The sequence below is a fragment of the Rattus norvegicus genome, chromosome 9 (assembly GCF_021556685.1).
Source record: "Rattus norvegicus strain SHRSP/BbbUtx chromosome 9, alternate assembly SHRSP_T2T, whole genome shotgun sequence".
NCBI classification, from domain to species: domain Eukaryota; kingdom Metazoa; phylum Chordata; class Mammalia; order Rodentia; family Muridae; genus Rattus; species Rattus norvegicus.
This window is the reverse complement of record NC_141542.1, coordinates 89298540-89313128: the sequence shown is the minus strand read 5'-3', so window position 1 is coordinate 89313128 and position 14589 is coordinate 89298540. Positions and strand designations below refer to the sequence as shown.

At 43.2% G+C, this 14589-nt stretch overlaps 1 protein-coding gene and 1 non-coding gene across 2 annotated transcripts in view; one reads left to right on the top strand and one right to left on the bottom strand.

Moving 5' to 3' along the window:
• The window catches only part of Marchf4 (membrane associated ring-CH-type finger 4), a 117151-nt gene that overhangs the window by 39625 nt on the left and 62937 nt on the right, over positions 1-14589 (top strand).
• On the bottom strand, positions 10735-10923 carry LOC148003788 (U2 spliceosomal RNA). The gene has a single exon (XR_015630000.1). It is a non-coding gene; the product is annotated as a U2 spliceosomal RNA (small nuclear RNA).

Genomic DNA, 14589 nt, shown 5'->3' with positions numbered 1-14589 from the left:
CCACTCCCTGTGGGCCGAGCATATTCCGAAGGTAATCACAATAACTCTGACTTCAAAACAGCAGCAGCTGTGTCATGCCCACAGGGCTTACTCTCCAGTGTGCAATTGGCATCACAGTGTGTGTTGAAAAGACTAGTTTCTTGTTGGCCTGCAGTTTCACACTGGTCATGAGTAAGTGCTCGAGTCTGCCTGCGGACCTCTATCGGGACACTGCTGGATTCTGGGGATCTCTGTCCACTCAACTCAACTGTGTTAGTTTGGTCCTACCCTTTTTTTTTTTTTGACATTTTTCTCTTTTCTTGAATATTTTTTATTTACTTTTCAAATATTATCCCCTTTCCCTGTTCACCCCCCAGAAACCTGTTATCCCATCCCCTCCCTGCTTCTATAAGGATGCTCCCCCACCTACCCACCCACTCTCTCCCACATCCCTGCTCTGACATTTCCTCTGCACTGGGGCATCAGACCTTCACAAGACCAGGGGCCTTTCCTCCCATTGATGCCTGATAAGGCCATCTTCTGCTACATATGTGGCTGGAGCCATAGGTCCATCCCTGTGTACTCTTGGAAGAGTGGTTTAGTCCCTGGGAACTCTGGTGGGATCTAGTTGGTTGATAATGTTGTTCTTCTTATGGGGTTGCAAGTCCCTTCAGCTCCTTCAGTACTTTCTCTAACTCCTCCAGTGGGGACCCCATTCTCAGTTCAATGGTTGACTGTGAGCATCCACCTCTGTATTTGTCAGGCTCTACAGAGCCTCTCAGGAGACAGCTATGTCAGGCTCCTGTCAGCATGCACTTCTTGGCATCAGCAATAACGTCTGGATTTTGTGGCTGTATATGTATGGACTGAATCCCCAGGTGGGGCAGTCACTGGATGGCCTTTTCTTCAGTCTCTGCTCCAAACTTTGTCTCCATATCTCCTCCTATGAATATTTTTGTTCCCCCTTTTAAGAAGGATTGAAGCATCCACACTTTGGTCTTCCTTCTTGAACTTCATGTGATCTGTAAATTGTATCTTGGGTAGTCTAAGCTTTTGGACTAATATCTACTTATCAGTGAGTGCACACCATATGTGTTCTTTTGTGATTGGGTTACCTCACTCAGGATGATATTTTCTAGTTCCATCCATTTGACTAAGAATTTCATGAAGTCACTATTTTTGATAGCTGAGTAATATTCCATTGTGTAGATGTACCACATTTTCTGTATCCATTCCTCTGTTGAAGGACATCTGGCTTCTTTCCAGCTTCGGGTTATTATAAATAAGGCTGTGATGAACATAGTGGAGCACGTGTCCTTGTTATAGGTTGGAGCATCTTTCAGGTGTATGCCCAGGAGTGGTATAGCTGGGTCCTTGAGTAGTACTATGTCCAGTTTTCTGAGGAACTGCCAGACTGATTTCAGTTTGGTTCTATTTTAAGTCTTCCACATGGCTCAGTTCTTTAAGACTACATTACTGACCCTCAGCCCCTGTTCTCCTGATTCATTTTAGAAGAGGCCAGTTTCCACAGGAAAGATGGAATTCTAATTGTAATTGCTTTGAAATCACAGATGCTCCGAGTGGGAGTAGGGGATGGGTATCTTATTAAATTTCTCTTATCAAAGTTTTGTCATTAAAATTTCTAATGTTTTAAAATTAAAAAAAATTTTTTACTTTCTTTTTCTGCTGGTCATATCAATTAATTTCCCTCGTGGCCTTAAACTTTTTTTAAAAAGATGCCAAAAATAGCTTTTAAGTCATGATTTATAGATTCTTTTTCACTATAAAGTCAACAGATAAGCTCTAAAGGATATTTTGTTTCTTTTTACATTCTACTGACAGTTAATTTGATGTTACTTTATTGACCTGCCTTAGACTTCCAGGTGATAGTGAAGTCATTTCTTCTTCATTTATTGAGAGATCATGTGACTTTTATCATGAGACTTTTCTACTCTATTCTGTTCCTGGTTCTCATTTGGTGCACAACCTTCCATAAGAACTCGCCTGTAAGAACAGCTTGGCCCTAGAATGCTGGTGATGTTACATGTGACCGGATTCAGCTCACTGAGTCTGTGCCTAGGATTTGTGTGACATTGGCCAGCAAGTTTACTTTCCCTTCATGTTCATGTCAGATTGGATGTCACACAACGTAGTATTCCATTTTTCTTTTTTCAGTTTTCAAAATATCGATGTCATTTGTTTCTCAAATATTTCAAGGACTGGAGCGATGGCTCAGTGGTTAAGAGCACTGACTGCTCTTCCAGAGGTTCTGAGTTCAATTCCCAGCAACCACATGGTGGCTCACAGCCATCTGTAATGGGATCCGATGCCCTCCTCTGGTGTGTCTGAAGACAGCAACAGTGCACTCATATAAAATAAATAAATAGATCCTTAAAAACAATATTTCGAGTAATGTAATGGTGAAGCCCCCCTTCCTGGGTTTACAGCTGTCTGTGTGTGCGAATGTGAACAGTAGGTTATTTAGTAGACATGCGGACAGTCAGACTCTTTATTCCTTCTATGGTAGTTGAGTAAAGTGTGCTCTCTATTCCTTAAATTTTATTTATGTGTCTCTGAGGTAGGGGGAGGGGCACCCACAGGAGCTAGAAGACATTGAATTCCCTGGAGCTGGAGTTACAGAAGGTTGTGATTATGGGTACTGAGAACTGAGCCTTGGCCCTCTGGAGAAGCACTACCTACTCTTAACTGTGAGCCATCTCCCCAGCCTCTATCTCCCCGTTTCTAGTTAAAAACCATATTTATTCATTTTTATTGAAAATTCGCACAATATATTCTGATCATGGTTTCCCCTCCCCCACCTCCTCCAGATCTCTACCTCCTCACCCATCCAACTCTGTGTCCTCTTTCTCGCTCTCTAGAAAATAAACAGGCAGCTAAAAAAAGCAAGCCAGAATTTAAAACACACACAGACACACACACACACACACACACACGCAAAACCAACAAAATTACAAAATCAAAAACTATTCTATACAAGCAAAATACCAGTAAGATTAAAAAAAAAAACCCAAACAACAACAAAAAACTATGAAAATATCATTGAGCTCATTTGGGTAGGCCACCTACTGCTGGTCATGGGGCCTGCCCTCAGTGTTGTTAATACATCCAGTGAGGCTCCATTGGAGAAAACTGACTTATCTTTTGTACACAATTGTGAGTTGGGGACAGCTTCTTAGTAACTTTAATTTTTTCAAAACCTATTTTTAATGACAGTTCTTAGACACTTTTACCTCCCTTGGAGCCCACCACCCACCAGAGGTGGAAAGGAAATGATAAGGAGGAAGTCGATCTGTTTAGAAAAGTTATTTGGAGCAGCTCCCGTCTGTGTTATCTAGAAACTGGCAGTTCAGTTCACAGGTCAGCTGCGGCAGCTCGATCCACCTCACAGATACACCAGCAGTCCAGCTCAGCAGAGTCGGGCTAGCAGCAGTGGTGGCATGACCTAGCAAAGACAGCCAGGGCTTAGCCTCTTCTTGAGTCAGCAGGAGAGACCCAGAGGGATGCTAGAAAAAGTTCTCAACTAGAAAAGTGCTTCTCTCAGGGACTCGAAGGCTGGTGAAGACAGGAGATTGCTAGATCTACCATCAAGCCAAGTCTCTGTCACTGTCCATCTGGCCCTTTTTACACCCGCCAAACCTCATGTCCTCCGTGTGCCTCGCCTCAGCACAGATCTTGCCTCTGCACGTGCATCCAATCAGCCTGAGTCCCTGGAAGTGACAAGAAACTGTAGCACATCACCAGAAGTTTGTTGGTGCATTTCTCTCTATGGAGTCCTGACAAATGCAGCTCAACTACTCAACGTAAGGCAGATCAATGTCTTTAGCAAAGAATCCTTCATCACGTGTCCTTTCACATGCTCTCTCCTGTGTCCGCTTCAGTGAAATGTTTCTTCAGGAGTCAGCCCTAGCCTTTCATACCTGTGTCCACTTTAACAAAACATTCCTTCACCTGCTCGCCCCAGCAAAACACCATCCAACCGGCTTTTCAAAGAACTCTCAAGTTTCCACTTCACTTCTTGGTTGGGGATGGGAGCTCACATCCACTTCTTTCTCTTAGCGCTGGGACCCCTTCTGACTGGAACCTGGGCAGGCCCTGTGCATGCTGCCACAGTCTCTGTGAGTTCACATATGCATTGATCCTGTTGTGTCTGGAAGACACTTTCTTTGGCCCTGTTTCCTTTCCATATCCATAGGTTTTACTAGAGATAGACTCTTTTCATTTAACATTTGTTTGCTCATTGTTTGCTTATATAGAAGGGCTCACTGTGTAGCCTGGGCTAGCCTGGAACCTGCTATTTAGCCAGGCTAGCCTTAGAACTCAGGATCACCCTGCCTCAGCCTCTCCAGTGCTGGGATTACAGGTGTGCTCTTCCCCACTCAGCTCTCTAATCCTTTCTAGTCCTGTGAAGAGCACAGCTTTCGGCTGTGCTGCGTCTCCCCTTACGAGCATTTGTTTTCTGTTTCATTTACTTCAGATCTTATTTTTATGATCCTTCTCTCTACTTTGGGTTTAGTTTGCTGTTCTTCTGAATTATTCAGATAAATCTCTAGATTTTGGCTTTCGGCCTTCCTTCTTCGCTCTGTGAGTATAAACAGAGAGAAAAAAAAGTCGTATTGGATTCCTGGTTTGTCACTTTTCTGTTTGTTCATTTCCAGACTGGGGTTCTCTGGGTAACCCTGGTCATCCTGGAATTCTCTCTGTAGACCAGGCTGGCCTCAGAGATCCCAAGTGCTGGGATTAAAGTGTCTTACCACACCCGGCCACATTTTTATTCTTAGTGATGGAAAATATTCTGACAATCAACACAGGAACTATGTAGGGCTTCCGTTAGTTTGGGTTTCGTCGCTGTGACAAGACACCATGATGGAAGCATGAAATGAAGACACTTCATTGGGGCAGGTGTACAGTTTCAGACATTTAGTCCATTATTATCACAGTGGGAAGCAGACACAGTGCTGAAGAAGTCAAGAGTTCTATATCTTCATCCAAAGGCACTAAAAGGTTACTGGATTCCACACTGGGCAGAGCTTGAGCATAGGAGACCTCAAAGCCCGCCTCCACAATGACACACGTCCTCCAACAAGGCCACACCCACTCCAACAAGGCCACACCCACTCCAACAAGGCCACACCCACTCCAACAAGGCCACACCCACTCCAACAAGGCCACACCCACTCCAACAAGGCCACACCCACTCCAACAAGGCCACACCCACTCCAACAAGGCCACACCCACTCCAACAAGGCCACACCCACTCCAACAAGGCCACACCCAGTCCAACAAGGCCACGCCTACTTCAATAAGGCCACACCTCCTAATAATGCAACACCCTATGGGATGAGAATTCAAACACATGAATCTTTGGGGGCCAAACCTATTCACACACACAGCTTGTGTTTGTCACTTTCTGTTATTGTGACCAAATACTTGAGATTATCTAGTTAAAATGAAGAAAGGTTTTGGCTAAGAGTTTCCATTTTCATCTGTGGTCACTTGTTCCTGTTGGGCTGTAGCATTGTCTAACGTTCTTCTAGTGGCCACCATTGCTTCCTGTGGTCTAATATAACCTGAAACCTTTCCCATTTCTGAGACGATGGAGGACATTAGGCTGTATAAGTCTGCCACCTTTGCCGTAATGGATTTTAATGCCTCAGATCTTTAAAATCCGGTCACTGCTCTGATCTTATGCAGTCAGTGCTGCCTTTGTCCATGCGTCTACTCTAACTTGCTCCTTTTTCTCCCTGTACTGTTCACAAAAGTGTGGATCGTGAGATGTGAGTGTGTGCTCTAATGACCCTATAGAATAGGGATGGGGTATAGCAGGAGGCACAGTGAAACAGATTCAGTAGGTGTGAGCCTGCTGTGTGCACGGGTCATTGAGCACGTCTGAGGCTTGGTTTTTCTCCCCTCTTGAAATCAGGATTCTATGTTTGCTTCCCCAGCCTGTCTTGCAGATGTCCCCAAGCATTAAAGGAAATAGAAGCAGATGCAGAGATGCTGCAACAGGAAGGCAGGGATTTCAAATCCACTGTGGGCCATATTTAGGCAGTAAGGTGTTCTTTTGACTTACAGGACCCTTCTTGTTTAAACCACACCGCTGTGTAAAAATATTATTTCACATGAAATATTTATTTCTAGCTTTATCCTTTGGGAAAGAAAATAACCTAGAGACCCAACGACTGCAGAAAGGCTTCTTCCCAGGCACGGTCATGGGTGGGAGCCAGGCAGAGCCTTCCCCTCCTGCATCATGATGTTGGTTTTGTGAAGGCACAGGGCCACAGCACATGGATCTCAGCACACACACACACGCACACACACGCACACACACACACACACACACACACACGCACACACACGCACACACACACACACACGTGCACTCATTCTCAAGCTTGCTCCACTGTCTCCATATCTGAGCTGTGGCCCTGGAAACACACTGAGTCTACCTTGGTTGTATTACTCATTTAAAGCCAGGGACACACACAGGGACAGGGCTTTCTAGTGTTCAGGGTTGCTAAGCGCTGAGACAGGTGACGGAGGGAGGTTGTAGAAACACTTTCCCTGGGGACCTAAAAATAAAACCGATTCATCCCTAGTCTCTCTGGGATGCACAGAAGGGAGAGCGTGAGAGCTGACTGCACCACATCACTCCTAGGTTCTAAGTCTGAGTAAAGACGAGGAGGAACTGTCGTAGAGTCTGCCCATTGGTGGGAGATAAGATTATACTACAGAGAGAATATAAATTATAACATAATCCAGCATTTTGAAAAAAAAAGTCTCACAACCCAGACAACAGAAAACATGAGAACAGGCATGGCTTCAGTCAAATTTATTGAACTGTCCACTTCAAATCTGTCAGTATCACTAACCCAAATTACACCTCACGTTTTTTGAGAAAGGGTTTTACTATGTATCCCAGGCTAGCCTCAAACTTGTGATTCTTCTGCCTCCCGAGTGCTAAGATTACAGGGATATATCACCATGCCAGCTAGATCTGATTTTTGTCTATATCTGAACATTTTAAATGCCAAATATAGATAAAAATGAGGAGGAGGCAAGGCCAGTCACAAGTAGACCACAAGACATAGATGGCTTTATCGTATTGGATCCTCACGACGTCCTTCAAAGTAGGTATAACCATTACATCATCCTCAGGTGTCAGCATGGAAATTCCGGTAATAGCGTATATAGCAGTTCCCACAGTTGGGAGAGTCTCATCGTACAGTCCAGATGGAGTGGTTCACACACTCAGGGACTCTCTCCATCTGCTCTGTGAGCTAATCATTTGACTGGTTAGGAAAACTGAGAGGATTTATCACTGTAAGCTCGAAGACGGAAGGATGAAGCAGACATAACTTACTGTGGTATCTGCTAGGACATCTATTGAAGAACACACTTATTAATTCCATATTAGAACATTCATTCACAAATCCCAGTCAATGGAGGAGCCACCCCTCTGTTGTTAACAATTAGACTGTGCAAGAGACAGAGGGTTCTTGTGAGCTACTAGACTGTCCTCCCCTGACCTTTGTAGTAAATAGTTCTGTTTTCGGATAGGACATTTCATGACAAGATGTTTCTATCCTCATAAAACACACCCTGACCCACACGGCTAAGTCCATGAATCTTCAGATTAGTTGTAAGACTCTTCATGAATGGTGAAACCCCTCGCACAGAAATAAATGGACGTGTTCTGAGGGTATATGTGCTAAATAACACTTAAGTCAGGGTTTCTACTGCTGTCCCAAAACACCAAGACCAAAAAGCAAGTTGGGGGAGAAAAGGGGTTATTTGGCTTACATTTCCATATTGCTATTCACCATCGAAAGAAATCAGGACAGGAGCTCAAATAGGGCAGGAACCTGGAGCTAATGCAGAAGCCATGGAGGGGTGCTGCTTACTGACTTGCTTGCCTGGCTTGCTCAGTCTGCTTTCTTATAGAAACTCGGAACTTCTAGCCTAGGGATGGCACCATTCACCATGGATCAGACCCTCCCCATTGATCTCTAATTGGCAAGATGCCTTACAGCTTGATCTCATGGAAGCATTTTCTCAACCAAATTTCCTTTCTCCTTGGTGATTCTAGCTTGTGCCACGGTAACCAACAATTGGTAAATAGCTTCATGTCCAGGGGATTTGCTGCCCTCTGATCTCTAGGGACATTTGTATAAATGTGATACACATAGAATCACACAGGCATGTACACATAAATAAAATAAATAAATATATCTCTTTAAAAGTACGGTAGAAAATTAAGAAAAGATGTCAACCCCTAGCCTCTACACGCATATACTTACATACTTGAGCATGTGCCCAATACACAAACACATAAACCATATGCAGAAATACACACACACATGCACACACACACACACACACAGACACTCACACACACACGGGGGGGATAACACTGTCAAACATGTAATCTGCTGTAAGGTATTTGTTTAGCTAATGCATCAATATTACTAGATGGCATGATGTCTACAAATTGGAGAATATGGCTTGAAGAATGAAGAATGTGATTGGCTTGAATATGGTTTGTCCTTTATAACTCACAGGGATTTGATCTTCATTGTGAGGCTTAATCTGGTGTTCAGAGATGGCGCCTTGGGAAATGAGTTCAGTTTGGATTAGGCAAGTTGGATAGAATGCCTGAGATTGAATCCCAGTGACTTCAAATCAGGGGTAGGGGGGCTACCTGTCATCTCAAGATTCCCTGTGTCACCTTGGGACTCTGCTGGAAAGGAGGCCATCAACAAATATGTCTCCTCTGGCTTTCACCTCCAGAATTCTGAACCAAAACAAATCCCTTTTCTTTACAAAGTATCTGCTCCCCAGATATTTCAGCACAGGAATGAGTGAGCTGAGGGTTACAGGGAGACACCCACAGCAGGCTGTACTTCTCAGATCCAGAATCCCTTCCTAGCTGCCCTGTGCTTCAGAAGCCCTCCCTCATCCCTTCCCTGATCCTTCCCACCAGGCAGCACATCTCTGGCATTCTAATTAGATTCCTCTGATATGCCCCAAACTGGGTTCTTAAACATATCGTTCTCAACCTTTAGGGTGGGTACCTGAAAGCAGGGTGCCTGGACCACTTGTTCTCAGGTCACACTGGGCATTTCACTTAAATACATTTTCTGTGCAGTGTCCCAGATCTGCAGCCAGGGAGTTTGTGGGGTGGGGCAAAGCATGCTGAGCCTTGGAGAATTTCTGCCTCAGGCATCATCCTTAGTTCTGTGTACTGGTTTGGAGGCTTGTCTCATCCTTTATTCTCTGCTCTGCCCCAACTACAACTCATGCCCCAGGAGAATGGCCACCTTTCCTTCAAAGACGTTTCCTCTATCTACCACAAACACTATTCCTAGAAATCCAGTTGGCATTTTGGTCTGAGAACTTTCTCTCCCCTTCCCCTCCTCCTCCCTTCCCTCTCCCCCTCCCCCTTCCCCTTCGTCTCCTTCTCTCTCCCTCTCCCTTCCCCTGCTCCGGGTAGAGGAGGGGTGGAAGGTGGGGCTTCCGTCTTCATAAGAAATTGAGCAGACTAGCACCCACTGCAGGAAGCACAATTAAGAATGATCACAGCAGGAAGGCTGCTCTCGGGGAAGCACTGAGAGCTGTCAGGACAAGTGACCTTTCTAATCAGGCCTGACATTTCACAGCCCTGAAGGCGGAAGAGCTGCCCTTATTCTGGAGGTGAGATGTCGTTCTGTGTCACCCCAGACACCTGCGTCTGAGGCTGTGGTGACTTGTCCTCCAGCCACTCGGTGAGGCAGAGCGCGCAAAGGGCTTTGCTTCCCATGGGGAAAGAGAACACACTGAGCCAGAAGCTTGGGTGTTTGGCAACTGAGGTCTAAACCGGAGGCAGAGCATATCCGAGAGCATATCACCTCCTCCGAGGATTAGCCCGCTCCCAAGGGCTCACGTGGCCAGGCTGATCAAACAGGGCCTGTGGGGAGGAAACCGAAGAAGATTACCTTCCCGCCCCAAAGTACTGCTGCCCTGACTCCCATTTTATCCATCTCTGTGTGGAAACAGCTCTAACTTACTTTCCTAGCATTAGAAAAGAAAAGCTTATTCTAGAAAAGGCCTCACAACATGTATAAAATACAAGGAAGAAAAGTAAAATTACATTTAATCTTATCAACCAGATAAACACTTAATATTTGGAGGACAGCTAACCAGAGAGTAGTTGACTTGAACCTCTAATTGCAGCAGTGGTGAGGCCCAGGGAGGTCTCAGGTTCAAGGCTAGCTCCTCTGGGACACTTTGTTTCACACAAAAAACAAGCAAGAAGGAAAGGAATACTTTGAGGCGACACAGTATTTTTTTAAAGATTTTATATATATACACAAATGTGTTGCCTGCAGGTATGTAAACGCCCTGTTCACGTGCCTGGTGCCTGCAGAGGTCAGACAAGGGCATGAGACTCCCTGGAACTGGAGTTGCAGATGGTTGTGATCTGCTCCACAGATGCTGGGAATCAAACCCTGGTCCTCTGCAAGAGCAGCTAGTGGCCTTAACTGCTGACCCATCTCTCCGGTCCCTTATATACAATATCTTAAAACAAAATTGAACACTATCATAAGGGCTATTTTGTAAGCTGCTTTTTTTTTTTTTAAACTTATCATCCTGAGCACACTTTCACATCAACTAAAAGCAAATTGAACAAAGTCATTCTTAGTGATTTCCCTGTGATCCATTCTGAGAAAAGGGCTTCCTGTTATTGCAAGTTCCCCCACAGGGCATACTATTCCTGCAGGTACAGCAATGCCAGGTTGACATAGATAGTGACCAAAGCAAGCTCCTAGGCCTTCTCGGTGCTCTTAACAATCCAGTCAATATATCGTCTTCAGATACAGTCTGCATCAGCTATTCGGTGGATAGCGTATAGTGTACTTGGTCTTAGCCAAAAGGCTGAGAAGCATTAGTCATGCTGGAATATTCTAGAGCAAATGTCCTCATACTTGATTATTCCCATGGAACTGAGTGAACTTTCTCATGGTATATTCCTAGACATGGACGTGCCAAGTTGAAGGATATTCAGCCCTCTAGATAAGCAATTCTGGTGGGTGATCCCACCAGCATGGGAAGGTCTCCTGCCTCTACCTGCCTTGAAGTTGAGGACTATCTTTAAATCTTTACCATTCCCAGGAGTAAAAGTGGTATATCCCAATGATCTGAGTGAGTCTTTCTCTTTCTCTCTCTCTCTCTCTCTCTCTCTCTCTCTCTCTCTCTCTCTCTCATATATATGTATATATATATATATATATATATATATATATATATATATATATATAATATGTTTTTATTTTCTGTATGTGGATGCTTTGCCCTTATGTATGTCTGACCACAATGTATGAACCAGAAGAGGGCATCAGATTGTGCTTGGAACTGGAGTTATCAATGGTTGTCAGCATCTTGTAGGTCCTGGAGATTTATTCTGGGTCCTCTGCAAGAGCAGCGAGTGATCTAATCACTGATTCAACTCTCTAGCTCTTGAGTGTATATTTCTATGTCTTTGAATTTAGAAGAGTTTCCTTTGTTATTGGCCATTTGGGTTGTTTTGTGAACTCTCCTGACCTTCCTTTTTTTGGAGGGAATGTCAAAGCTTTCTAACATTTAGTTTCAAGTACTTTCTGTCTACTAATGAGAACTACTTATTATCACTGAATTACACTTTTTTTCTAGTTTATCATTGTCTTCAATTTCATATGGGTTCTGTAATGGAGACGTTAAAATCTTATGTTGTCTGAAGAGCATGTGGTTCCATCTTTTTAAAAAAGAAATCATATTTATAAAGGGCTTATTTATTCTGTTACATTTTGTCTATTTTTTCAGTATTTGTTTCCCCAGCTAGAGTATAAATTCTGTGGAGGGCAAAAATAAATATTTATTGTGTTTTCGTCTTGCATGTTGTTGTTCTCAATCTCCAGACTCTTGTGGCCGCTCTTCCCACTGTCTGCAATGGTCTTCTCTTCTTTTCATGCTCAAGATCAGACGGCATCTCTGCAGGGAGCTCTTTCTGGTTACCTACTCTAAGGAAGGTTCCATCAACCCCGTTCTTCTCTCTCACAACACTCTTGTATCCTTCATGACCTTTATTTTAAGAAGAAGCATAGACCATTTCATCTATTCAATATTTGCTTCCCCAACTAGACTATAAACTCCATGGAGGGCAGAAGTCATAGCTATTTTGCATTCTGAGCGCCAAAAACAACATCTGGCATATGGCATAAACACAAAAGAAATTTGTTAAAGGTCATTGAATGTTAAGTCCATCTAAACTTTATTTTGGTATAAGGTATGCACTAAAGATTTGGTTTAAAATTTTCCAGATGGCATCGTGTGATTACAGGGCAGAGCCACAAAGCAGACTAGCTGTCTGCTAATCCTCACTTCATTTGACTCCAAGAAATGAAACCCAGGATGCAGCAGGGGCGTGGAATTCCTGGCTCTCATCCTCTGGAGCCCCATCACCTCCTGTCTTTGCCGTGGCTTTCTTCTCTCCATTATTGTCTTAGCCCTAAGTGCTTCCCATAAGGCTTATTTCAGGGCTTAGCCTAGAGAGGATCCTTAATTAATGGTATTTACTTGCTGATTCAGATCACTGTAATGGCAGGGGAAACACTGTCTTTGATATGTTTCATTCACAGTAGCTTCTGGAAACCCTGAGGAATCTCTTCTCCCTCCACAACATTGAAAAAAAAAAACAAAAACAAAACAAAAAAAAAAACTAGAGTGTTCTGCACTCTTCAACTCTCTGGTTTCACTTCTAACAGCTGTGACCATGATGACAAACCAGGAAGGTTTGGAAGAGGCAAAAAGGGAAGGCAGTGATACCCAGTTAGATGTGCTTTGGAAGTTTCAAGTGCCACCTCATGTCACATCCATTTACTCTCTAAAAGCTCACTTGTGGGGCTGGTGAGGTAAAGGTGCCCACTACCAAGCCTGACAACCTGAACCCATGTAAAGGTAAAAGAAGAGAACGGAGAGTTGTCTTCTCCATGTAGTATGTTTTGTAGCATGTGTCCCACACCACCTCCTGCACATGCGGTAATAAAATAATGATAAAACGTACCTGTGAGGTGGCTTCAGCAGCCTTACAGTCAGGTCTTTGGGCGGTTATAACTTTAAAACTTATTATCAGTAAGTTTCTTTCTCAATGCATTAACAACATTAGGTATGGTAGAATCAACAAAAGATTCTGTTTCGCAACATTTAAAAGCTTTAATGAACTGATACTCAAGGAAGTCCAACTGACTATTAATACTAATTCTTAAAGGAAAACAATTAAAAAGAGAAATCACATCTCATTTAACTTGAAAACAACAGAACTCTCAGAGAAGAGCCAACTGTACAGTTAAATTTTAATTTTTTAAAATAAGTTTGGTTTTTTAAAGATTTGTTTATTTTATGTATATGAGTACACTGTAGCTGTCCGACACAGCAGGAGAGGAAATCAGATCCCAGATGTTTGTGAGCCACCATGTGATTTCTGGGAATTGAACTCAGGACCTCTGGAAGAGCAGTCAGTGCTCTTAACTACTGAGCCATCTCTCCAGCCCCTTAAAATTGTATAAATGCAGAAGCCAAAGAGATGGGTCAGTGGGCAAAGGTGATTGCTGCCAAGCTTGATGACCTAAGTGTGATCCTCGGAACGCAGGGCTCAGAAGGAGGGAACCAATTCCTAAAAAGATGTCCTCTTACTTACTCTACCTGCTTACTGTGGCTCACACACACACACACACACACACACACACACACACACACACACACACACACACAACTAATAAGTAACATTTTAATGCTACTTAGCACGTCATCTTTAATCCTTATAAAACCATTTAAAGTGTCTTTCATTAGTAACCATTTTTTTTGTTTTAATTTATCTGTGGTAGATGGGGAGACAACACATCCTTCCATAACCAACAGGGATCAGGTAAAGCATGATGCAAGGTTTTTGAGACAGTGCCAAAAGTAGTCCAACCTCACTTCAAACTCACTGTGTAGCTGAGGGTGGTCTTGAACTCCTGATCTTCCTTCATTCTCCTCCAGATGTCGACTCCCTTATTCTTTATAATTGTACAATTCATATTGGAGGAGAGTATTAGAGTAGACATCAGAAAATTTGGATTGCCCTGATTGTAGAAGTTATCCCTAAAAATTAACTGAAAACACGAACCTTAGACAGGATGATGATGGAGATAACATATTTATTTCAGTGAACTTTTTGCATATGTGAAACTCTGGATAAATAACACTCTTGGGATCCTAGGCTTTGCTTCCATCCAATTGCGGTGAAATGAAAGTCTCTTTTAGACACTGTATTTTAGATGACAGAGGGTCAAAGGGTGCTTCCTTTGGTTTAAATACCAGTCAAACATTCTTCACACAGGGCCCTAGGAAATGGCTGTTGCCAACATGGGGCCTTTAATAATAAAAATATTACTAAACTAAAAATGTAATACAAAAAATATGAACCCAACTTATTAAATCCCAAAACATCCAATTTTATAAATAAAGGAAGGATACAACTTAAGTCATCAAGCAGCTACTGTTTGCCCCTAATACATCCATTATGGAAAAAGAAAT